The sequence below is a fragment of the Papilio xuthus genome, unplaced genomic scaffold, assembly GCF_000836235.2.
Source record: "Papilio xuthus unplaced genomic scaffold, Pxut_1.1 DF827756.1, whole genome shotgun sequence".
NCBI classification, from domain to species: domain Eukaryota; kingdom Metazoa; phylum Arthropoda; class Insecta; order Lepidoptera; family Papilionidae; genus Papilio; species Papilio xuthus.
In genome coordinates, this window is record NW_013530893.1 from 4,940,360 (window position 1) to 4,950,350 (window position 9,991).

Consider the following 9,991-nt stretch of genomic DNA (forward strand, 5'->3'; position numbering starts at 1 on the left):
GCGCACGGCGGGAAGTTGTTGGTTGCGAAAGGCAAATAACTTCATACTGTAGAAGACAATGAGGTTGTCCTATGTCTAGCAGTTGAAAACAAAAGACAAAGAAGAAGAAAACATTTCTCGAATACATTTAAATACGAGATCCCTAATATTCTATTTTCGCTTATTAAAATAACGGTCGTTAATTTATATTTCAATGTGATTCCATTACATATTTTAAATTACAGAAACATCTCAATTTTCCGGCATCCATTGCGATGCGATAATGAGTTTGGAGTAATTGGATGAAATCAGTGAACGAGGAATGTTAATAACCGAAATCGAAATCTCTGACAAGAGTCACAGATGAGAGAGACGGCAAGAGAAAGAGATGTCTATCTATTCTCTATTCCATGTTGTATTTTAGAATTTTATTTAACTTACTTCAAGCATCACATATTTAAATAATAATTTTAGGTTTAGCGGGATACGGGGGGAGGTACTTACCTCGCCCCGCGCAGTTGCGCAGCAAGCCCATGACGTTAGGCCGCCGAGATATTTGAAAAGAACTATAACTGAAGTAAAATTCCAATATGGAAAGTACAAAATTATATAAAATTTTATACTAGACAAATAACTAGTCTTATATCGTAATTTGTTTTTAGAACAGACTCAATTGTTTCAATCTCAACACCACAACGATTAACAGAGACAGAGAGACAGAGTTAGGAAAAACAAATTCATTTGATGTTAACAAAGAACACTACGTAGTTTATTTATCATAGTTAAAGTTAAGAATTAATGATAGTCATAAAAATCTAATCATAATTATATTCATTTCAAGGAAGAGTATTGGAAAACAATTTTAGTGCTGGTTGTACGGAAGGTTGCGTGTGTAATGAAAAAGTTTTAATGTTATTAAAGGAAGTGGCCTGCGATAAAAATAGATTGCTCGTATTATTACCACTAGTAAATACGACACAGTGTAGTTAAAGACAGTATGACTATTTTGTAATTACCATTAAGTTTTTTCACTCTTTTATCAGTGTGGAAATTTACAATAAAAGTAGTGAATATTTCTGTATTATGCAATGGCTTTCTTTGCGCAATAATATATATTTTCTCCAGAGTATTAAAAATGATTTTTTTTATTGGGCGGCGCTATGCCGCCCTCTCGTTCCCACTAACATGGTGGCCAGGGACCTTAGATGCGACAACAATCTTTATTTCTTTATTAAATTAAAAAATCAATAAAACTTTACAAATTTCTTAAAACTATTTACACTTCAATTTAAATACGATGTTAAAACTATTAAAATTTACAATAAAATATCTGATAAATACAATTTAAAAATTTCAAATTTAAAATATACGAGTTATTAAAATACAAATAAATTACAATAAAATACAAATAAGACCTAAACTAATACTAATTTATAATGAAAATATACGATAAAACCAAATTAAAATTCAATAATTAAAAATTAAAATTCAAATAAAATACAAATTAAAAATAAATAGTAAAACATAAATTAAAATCCAATTAAAAAATATCACAGTTTAGATCTTATTTCTATTTATTACTATTTTGGCCAAGGATCGGCAATACTCCACGAAGTGCCCGCGTGTCTTTTTATTATTTATTTAATTATTATAACCAAATTCTCCTCCATAAGTACTAAAAATATTACAGAAATCAGGATCAGAATTAAAATTATACATCAACTAATCATTGCATGCAATACTTTATTGCTTAAATATAATACAAAGGCTGGCCTGATAATAATAAAACATAATGTGGCTGAATACACACAAGGATGGTTTCAGCACTACCAACGCCCTGGGCGAGGTTGTTAGGGCGCCCTCTTTTTTTGTATCGGGGGAAACCTTCCAAAGATAGACCTTGAGGGGCACCGCAGGTAGGTCCCTTCATATTCGATTCTGGCGCCGACGACGCCCCCTTATGCAGGGCGCCCTTATGCTGCCGTCCCTCCTTACCTACTATAACGCCGTTTTGATTACACATCTGTATTTAGCTACTCTGTGCCAAAAAGCAAAAAGCGAAAGCGGATTCCGTAAATACGTCCTATCAGGTTGGTTCGTCCTTTTTTATTTTCGGCCATAAATGGAACGAGCCATCTTAACGGCACTATAAAGCACTGATCTTAAACGTTACATGCATAAGATGCCTCTAATGACCCGTAACGTGTTTACTGTTATCGTAAATCGCTGACTGCCGATTTTAGAAGACAGGATTATCTTTGTAGGATTGTGGTTTTATTGACGCGGTCAGTCTTAGTGAAGATTTACTAAGATAAGTCTACTATGACTTTCGTGAACAATTTACAACTTTGAGACAAATGAATACTATAATTCCGATAGTCGTGTCAATGAATTGATTAATAGATCGTTTCAAACAATACCTTAAGATGCTCTCATTAAGCAATTGGATTAAGACGTGATACAAAAAGCATTTTGGCAACCGCGCGCAATGTGAGGAGGTTTCTTTCTCTACAACCCTAACCACTGGCTGCTTGATGTCTATTATTCTTAATTATTGTTTTATGTTTTCTTTTCATACAAGCTGTCGCCCGCGACTCTGTCCGCGAGTTATTAAAAAAAACTTAATTAGTAGTAGCCTATGTGTTTTTCCAGTCTATGTCCTACATCTATGCCAAATTTGAGCGTGATTCAGATTGAGAGAGACAGCCGTTCTGGAGATAACTTCAAACAAACATCCATACATCCATCCATCGTTCCAAACATTCGCATTTATATTCAATGTATAGTTAATAATATGAATGTAAATGAAGATATTCAACAACAAAAACAGTCCTAAATCGTAAACTCATGTGCTTAAAAGGCCCACCGTACTTATGTGATGTAATAGCCATTTGTACCCTCTCCTGTTTATGACAGTTATTAATAATGTCAACCCCCTACCCTTAAACAAATGTGCTGGAATAGCATCTTCGTAATTATTTTACATGTCTTTGTCAACAAGTGAAATGTCGTGCGAAGGTCTCGTTTGTTTTAAAACAAATGGTCGCGTTAACAGCGACTTGAGCATAAAATTTCGATGTTCTTTTATATTTAAATTATGACAATATGACTATTTTTACCTTAGATATTACTAGCTAAATTATAAGTTACTTTTTTAACGCATATACATTTATTTATCATATTTCTAATATATTACATTTCATATCCAAAAAAATATATATACAAAACATATTATATTAAAAATAGAACACCACCGGCTGCGGAATCCCATGACTCAAACAACCAGTGGTCAGGGCTGCAGAGACAGGAACCTTCTCACGATGCGCGCGGTTTCTAGGATAACTGCCTTTTGTATCGGGCCCTTAATCCAACTGTGTAGCGAGAGCTTCTTGAGATGTTGGTCGAAGCTCTTCGCTATCAGTCCACTTACCGATACGACTATCGTAATAATGGTAGTCGATTTCATAAGTTACTTTATTTTTAATGATGCTGGTCTATATGAATGTCAACTAAGGGCTTTAAAGCGAGAAGAAGAAAAGTTAATTTAGTAAAACTCTCTTAAAATGAAGTACAGATAATATTACTAGCTGACGCCCGCGACTTCGTCGGCGCTGATAAAAAAAACTTAGTAAGTAGCATATGTGTTTTTCCAGACTATGTTCTATATCTGTGTCAGTTTTCATCAAGATCCGTTGACAAACACACATCCATCTATCCAGCCATCGATCTAAACATTCGCATTTATAATTTTATTACGATAACAGAATCCACACCAAGTCCAACAGTGGGCTGAAGAGCTAGATGCTAATTAGTAAAAAGGTTTGTAGTAAAAAATATAGTAAAAAAAATATTTAAAAAATGCAATTTATTTTTAATGCTTAAACTACATATATATTTACGCAGTTGCCAGTAAATAATGGTACATACAATCAACAATATATAAGGGAAGAAAATAATTGATTCCATTTAGAAGGTCTGGCAACCATAAGCCGTAGCGATTTCTAAGGGCGCAAGGAAAGACCCTTAGTACCCTTGGCAAAAATATAATGAAATAATCCGGCCTAATCTCACGCTTGTGTTGGACAGATAATAATGACATGGCGACCTACTGGTGTGGTACATTTCATAAGCGAAAGCGTTTTTTTAAATTAACCATAGCTGTAGATATCACTTGTCGAAACACATACAAAAATATATTGTCATCTCTCTAAATCTGTTTGTAAAAAAAAGAGGCGACGCTATGCAAAGCCAACCAAGCCGTACTGAGCCAGCGTGGTTGGTTATGTCCTAGTCATTCCTAACTTAGGGTAGGCTCCGAGCGCCTCGGTGTTGACGTATAGTGAGCTGAAGATGATGATGATTATAAAATCAAAATATAATTCGCGATTTCTTAAGTTTTGTACCACAATGTCAATTGGACGCAAATCGTTCAAGCAGAGACCACGCTAACGATATTTTCTTTATAATGGACTATTTCAGTTCTTTGGCGCGATGAAGATTTTTTTATATAAAAATAATAAAGATATAAATGTGGTCATTTACATTGATTTGATAAAGGGCGTAGTAAAAAATTGAGAAACTAGGAAAATGCGACATCACCAACTATATTATATTGTGTCCTATTTTAGAAAGGGAAAATTATTTAATTTAATTGCTTGCCTTTCGTATTTAATTATTAAAAATTATAATAAACAAGGTATTAAAATATACCTCCCTAAGGAATCCTGGAGCGGGTGTAAATTGGCTACCGGGAGGCAGGTCCCCATAGGATTTACATAACCAGCGCCTGTGACGTCACGGGGCAAGTTTTATTGCCAGCCCTTCCGAGAGGCTGAAGTTTAAATGGATGTGAGTGCGGAAGGGCTCGTTTATTTATTTAGGGTGACCATGTTCGAGTCGAGGCCTTTTATAGACTTGATTTATGATATCAAATCGCTCTTAGCTTTTTGATTAGACCAAGAGATCAATGAATGAAATTACTGAAAACTAAAAATTAAATTAAATGAAGCAAGATTTAATAGACCTCGCATTTAAAGTTTATTAACGTATATCATTGAAGTCTTTAAAGTTATGGTAAATTTTAATTTTAATAAGTTTTTTTTTTATATTACTAGATTTCGCTAGTGACTCCATTCGAGCGCTACTTCTTGGACGCGGCAATAAATTATAACTTTATAAGAGGTGTATGTGTTCTTCTAGGCGACGTTCTATATTTATTACCAAATTTCATCGAGATCCGCTGACCCGTTCTGGAGTTACCTTCAAATAAAAATCCATTCATTCATGCACCCATCAAAGCATTTGCATTTATATTATCAGTAAAATTGCTTCTAATGCCTCCTTTTTCTTTTGTTCGGAATTATCCTATGAAACTGTTACTTGTGGTTAAACTACAAAAGAGAGGCTTTTAAAATGGGCCCTTAAATAGCAAGAATCGCGAAATAATTTCAAGGGAACGTTGTTAGCGAACAATAAAATCGTAAACATCCAGTAACTTCCCTCCCGAGGGCTTATCGTCGAAAGTTAAACATTTTTTCATACTTCTTCCTAAAATACAAAGTTTTTCTACAGGTAAAACGATAAAAAATCATGAATAATAGAAGCATTACTTAACTAAAAACGTTCATGAACAATAATTGATTTACTATTGTAAAGAATTTTGGTTTGGTTAGAAGACATTACAATCCGTGACCCGTAACTTGAAGAAACAGATCTGCTGTACAGATTTTCCGTGGTGGAAACCCATGCTAAATAAGAAAGTCTAAGATTTTCAATGCATAAAGTCTAGACAAAACTTCTACGATTAAGTTTCAAAACTAACTAAGCAGGTCCTAATTTTAAAAATGCCAACAAAAGCCTAACAGGCTTCGAATAAATAACTGTTTAACAAACAAGACCTAATTATAAAAGGACGTTATTTTCCTACGAAATGACAGCATTAATTTCACTTTGACTGCTAAACAGCCAACTTAAAGCTGACATAAAACAAATTAATTTAAATTTGTTATGCCTACAAAATGTCTTCGCTCAACAAACTATGCAGGTTATTTAAATAGCTCTGTTAATTTACGACCAAAACCTATACTAGATGCTCGAGATATATACAAAAATTAATTTTATTAACTACTGTTAGGAAGAAAATCCGAAAATGTGGCACTGTATTGACCCAACCCTAGCCTGACTATTATATATTTTTTCTATTATAAGGTGGCAAACGAGCGAGCGGCCATCTGAAATGCTTATGCGTTGCCTACCTTTAACCGGCGGAGGAGAGGATGCACAGAAAGAAAATATTTTCCCTTTCCATGCATCCTCTCATCCGGAAAGTCCCCTTCCACTTCCCATCCCTTCCTTACAAAAAAAGACGGCGGGAAGAAAAGGAGGACTACATTAGGCCTTTGGGACGTACACTCATCAGACGAAACGCGGAATTGCTTCCACTTCACGCCTATCTTCCGTGTGGTCGTGGTATTTCACCGGGCGAGCCTGGCCAATTCGTGCGAAGATGTTAAAGCGGGCTCTACCACTGTTAGTAGTACTAAAATGTCGACGTTTGTGTCCCCTCACTATTCATTCTGACACTGGACTTTATAACGAAAGCACGTCATTCGCGCCGAGGGGCTCTAACTAATAATGTCTAAAACTACTTCATATCAAATGGAGTATGGAAGTTTATCTATCGACTATGAAATGCTGTTGCGATTCTAAGATCATGGTTGAAAATATAAAAATAATGCGGATAAGCAAAAATGGTTCGAAATTGAATGTTGATTTTGCCGTACCGTGCATTAAATATTATAAAAAAAATAAAGGTTCTTTTTACAGCTGTGTATAGAACGTTGAACATAAAATAGATTATTTATAACGTTCAATTTTAGATTTTAATTAAAAGCGATTGTTTAACGGGTATTTTCCTTTAATAGTTATTTATGCAGGTCTCTGTATTTGAACAATCTACGAGTAACTAGACCCTTTAATTCATTAGTTTATTGAGGATACGGCGAATAGGATACCTTTTGCAAATAACTTTCAAGTCTCAATCATATTTCAGTCTACTTATTTTAGAAAATAATAACTATATCTTGCAATAGAAATGCTTCTTCTATTTTCAGTAATATACAAGTTTAACAATATATGAATATACAACGTGTAATAAATAAATAAATAAAATCGAGAGGAGAAATGAGTGGAAATATGAACAAGAAAATCCAATTTGTGAGTCAAATGACTAATCCCAATCAGAAAGGCGGCTTCTCAGTTAAGCTTTGCCGATCCCAGTAGATCTCAGTAGATCCCAGTAAGCCGAGATAAGCCCTCGAAAAAATATAATTAAATAATCCGATCTGATCCACCGCTTGTGTTAGACAGATAGTAATGACGTGACGAGAGTTTGTATGTGCAAGTCATAAGCGACAGCGAATACGTTAAAAGTATTATAAAATAATAAAAATCCCTGTTCATAGACTATAACATCCAGAGATACTAATCGAACGGCATATTACTCATCGAAATTGGTTCAGGCTTTTAGGCTACATGAGATTTGCCAGTAAAACCTTATTCTCCTGTCAGTTGAGTACCAATAATACTATTACGAAACCACAATTGACTCAATGTTTAAGTATTATTCACAAACATTTTCATCACCGAAATACATGTAAAAAGTATAGTTTCAAACCTCTTATTGTCTTTGGAAAATGCAGTAACCATATGTTTTGTTTCGGTTTTTAGAAGGTGGGAGCAAAAATACATTTTGTATAAAACGCTATTCGCTTATGACTTGTAATACGAATACGGTGCCCTTACATATTTCATTTCGAAACCTTCATTTTCTCATTATTATTTAATTCACAATTTAACAAGACTTAGAAATAATAAACGTTTAGTGATTCTTGTAGCTTTAGAAAATTAATTAGTTTTGTATTTTGGTGCAGTTTTTAATAATCTTACTAATATTATAAATGTCAATGTTTAGATGGATGGATGTTTGTTTGAAGGTATCTCCAGAACGGCTGCATGGATTCTGCTAAAATTTGGAATAGACATAGAATATAGTTTGAAAGAACACATAGGCTACTAATTTAGTTTTTTTAGGGTTCCGTACCTCATAGGAAAAAAACGGAACCCTTATAGGATCGCTTTGTTGTCCGTCCGTCTGTCTGTCAAAACCATTTTGAATTTTTATCAAATGTTCAGGTCTGCGGTCGCTTGTTGATGTGAAAAAATAAAACTTCTAAACCAACGCAATCAAAAGATACAACCGTTTATGTCGCAAATTTACGCAAATTTTCTACATTCGCAAGGGAATCAAAACCTACAGGGTACTTCCCGTGAACTTAGAATCTTGAATTTTTTTTAATTACGCGCGGACGGTGTCGCGGGCGTCAGCTAGTAACAAAATAAAAGAGATCAATTGTTTAAAAAGTATTTATTTATATAACTTTCCTTAGAAATAGAATACCAATATTGAATACAGCCATACGTAATTATTTATAATTCGTATTACTTATTAATACTGGTAAATATCACATAATAAATACTATGGCAAAAATATTATTGTTTATATAACATAGTTCAATCCGAGAACTTTATAACGCAAAATATCAAAAGTTTAATTATAAAAAATAATTTTATTAATTTAATTTAATTTTAAAATTAAATTTTAATTTAATTAATTTAATTTTAAAATTTTATTAAAATTTAATTTTACTTTTAAAATTAAATTAATTATATTAATTCTAATTTATAAAAGACATTTTATATTAATTCATAGATCGATAAAACTTGTATAACATAGTACAAGTTTACAATTGGTTTCCACTGCCTACATTCAAATACAAAACATATTGTGATGTATATTTTTGGTTGAATTTTTCCAACAATAGAAATCTACATTTATTAAAAGTAGATATACAAAACATTTTATTATGTCTTATAATTATTAAATTACAATTTAAAAATAATTTTAAATAATACCCTCATAATATTTATATAAAATAAATAATAAATAAAATACAATAAAAACTTATATTTTATAACTAACTTATATTTAATTATTTATTTTAACATACAAGAGACTAACAAAAACTTTCCACATGTCACAAAGCTATTTGATTTCTCAGAATATTGGTGACAATACATGCCTTTGTATGGTCATCGTCAGTTAAATAAAAATCAGTATGAGATTTTCGGTGTACTTTACGCCCGATAGGGGGCGCTGAACAAAATTTACAAATCTTTTCGATGACGATACGATGGCGTTTATCACAAATATTTTTAAAACAACATAATACGAAAAGAGAAACCTTCGTCTCCCTGTTTTAAGGAAACGCAAACAGACGAACGAATAAGACAATTTATATTAATGTGGAGGAGAAATGCATAAAGCTATTTTAATCAAAACAAAATACTCTAATTTAACTATAATTATATGCTTTATTAATTTAATAATAAAATAAAATATTAAATTTTAATTGATTCCTTTCAAGTAGGGTGGCGTGACTCTACTCTCTACTTGAAAGCCAGCTATAAAAATTAAGTCAAAACATTAAAACCACGCACCCTGATCCCTCGTGACTTGGATAAAACCAGGGATGTGATGACTATTCTTTGATAAATTAAAACAAACAAAAACATATTCGACTCTATACTCTACTTAAAGTAATTGACAAGTTCAAGGCTTAAGGTCAGTTCACACTTAATCGTCGCATGCAAAGGAGCAAATTAAATGAAAACGATGTTTATAATTGCTTATATCTTAAAGACAAATATTTTATGCAATGGTAAAAACAATGCGATTTTTTTCGTTCAATCTGAACTGGCCCTTATAAACCTTAATTAATGTAATGTTGACAGTCTTATATATAACATTATAAAAAAAACTAAGCTCTCATCGATATTATAACATATCGATAACTTATTTAATCTTACTTATTACTTACTCTTACTTAAACTTTACTTAAGCCAATGATTATATTTCTAAACTTCAGTAGATGTAGATATAGTAAACGCTTCT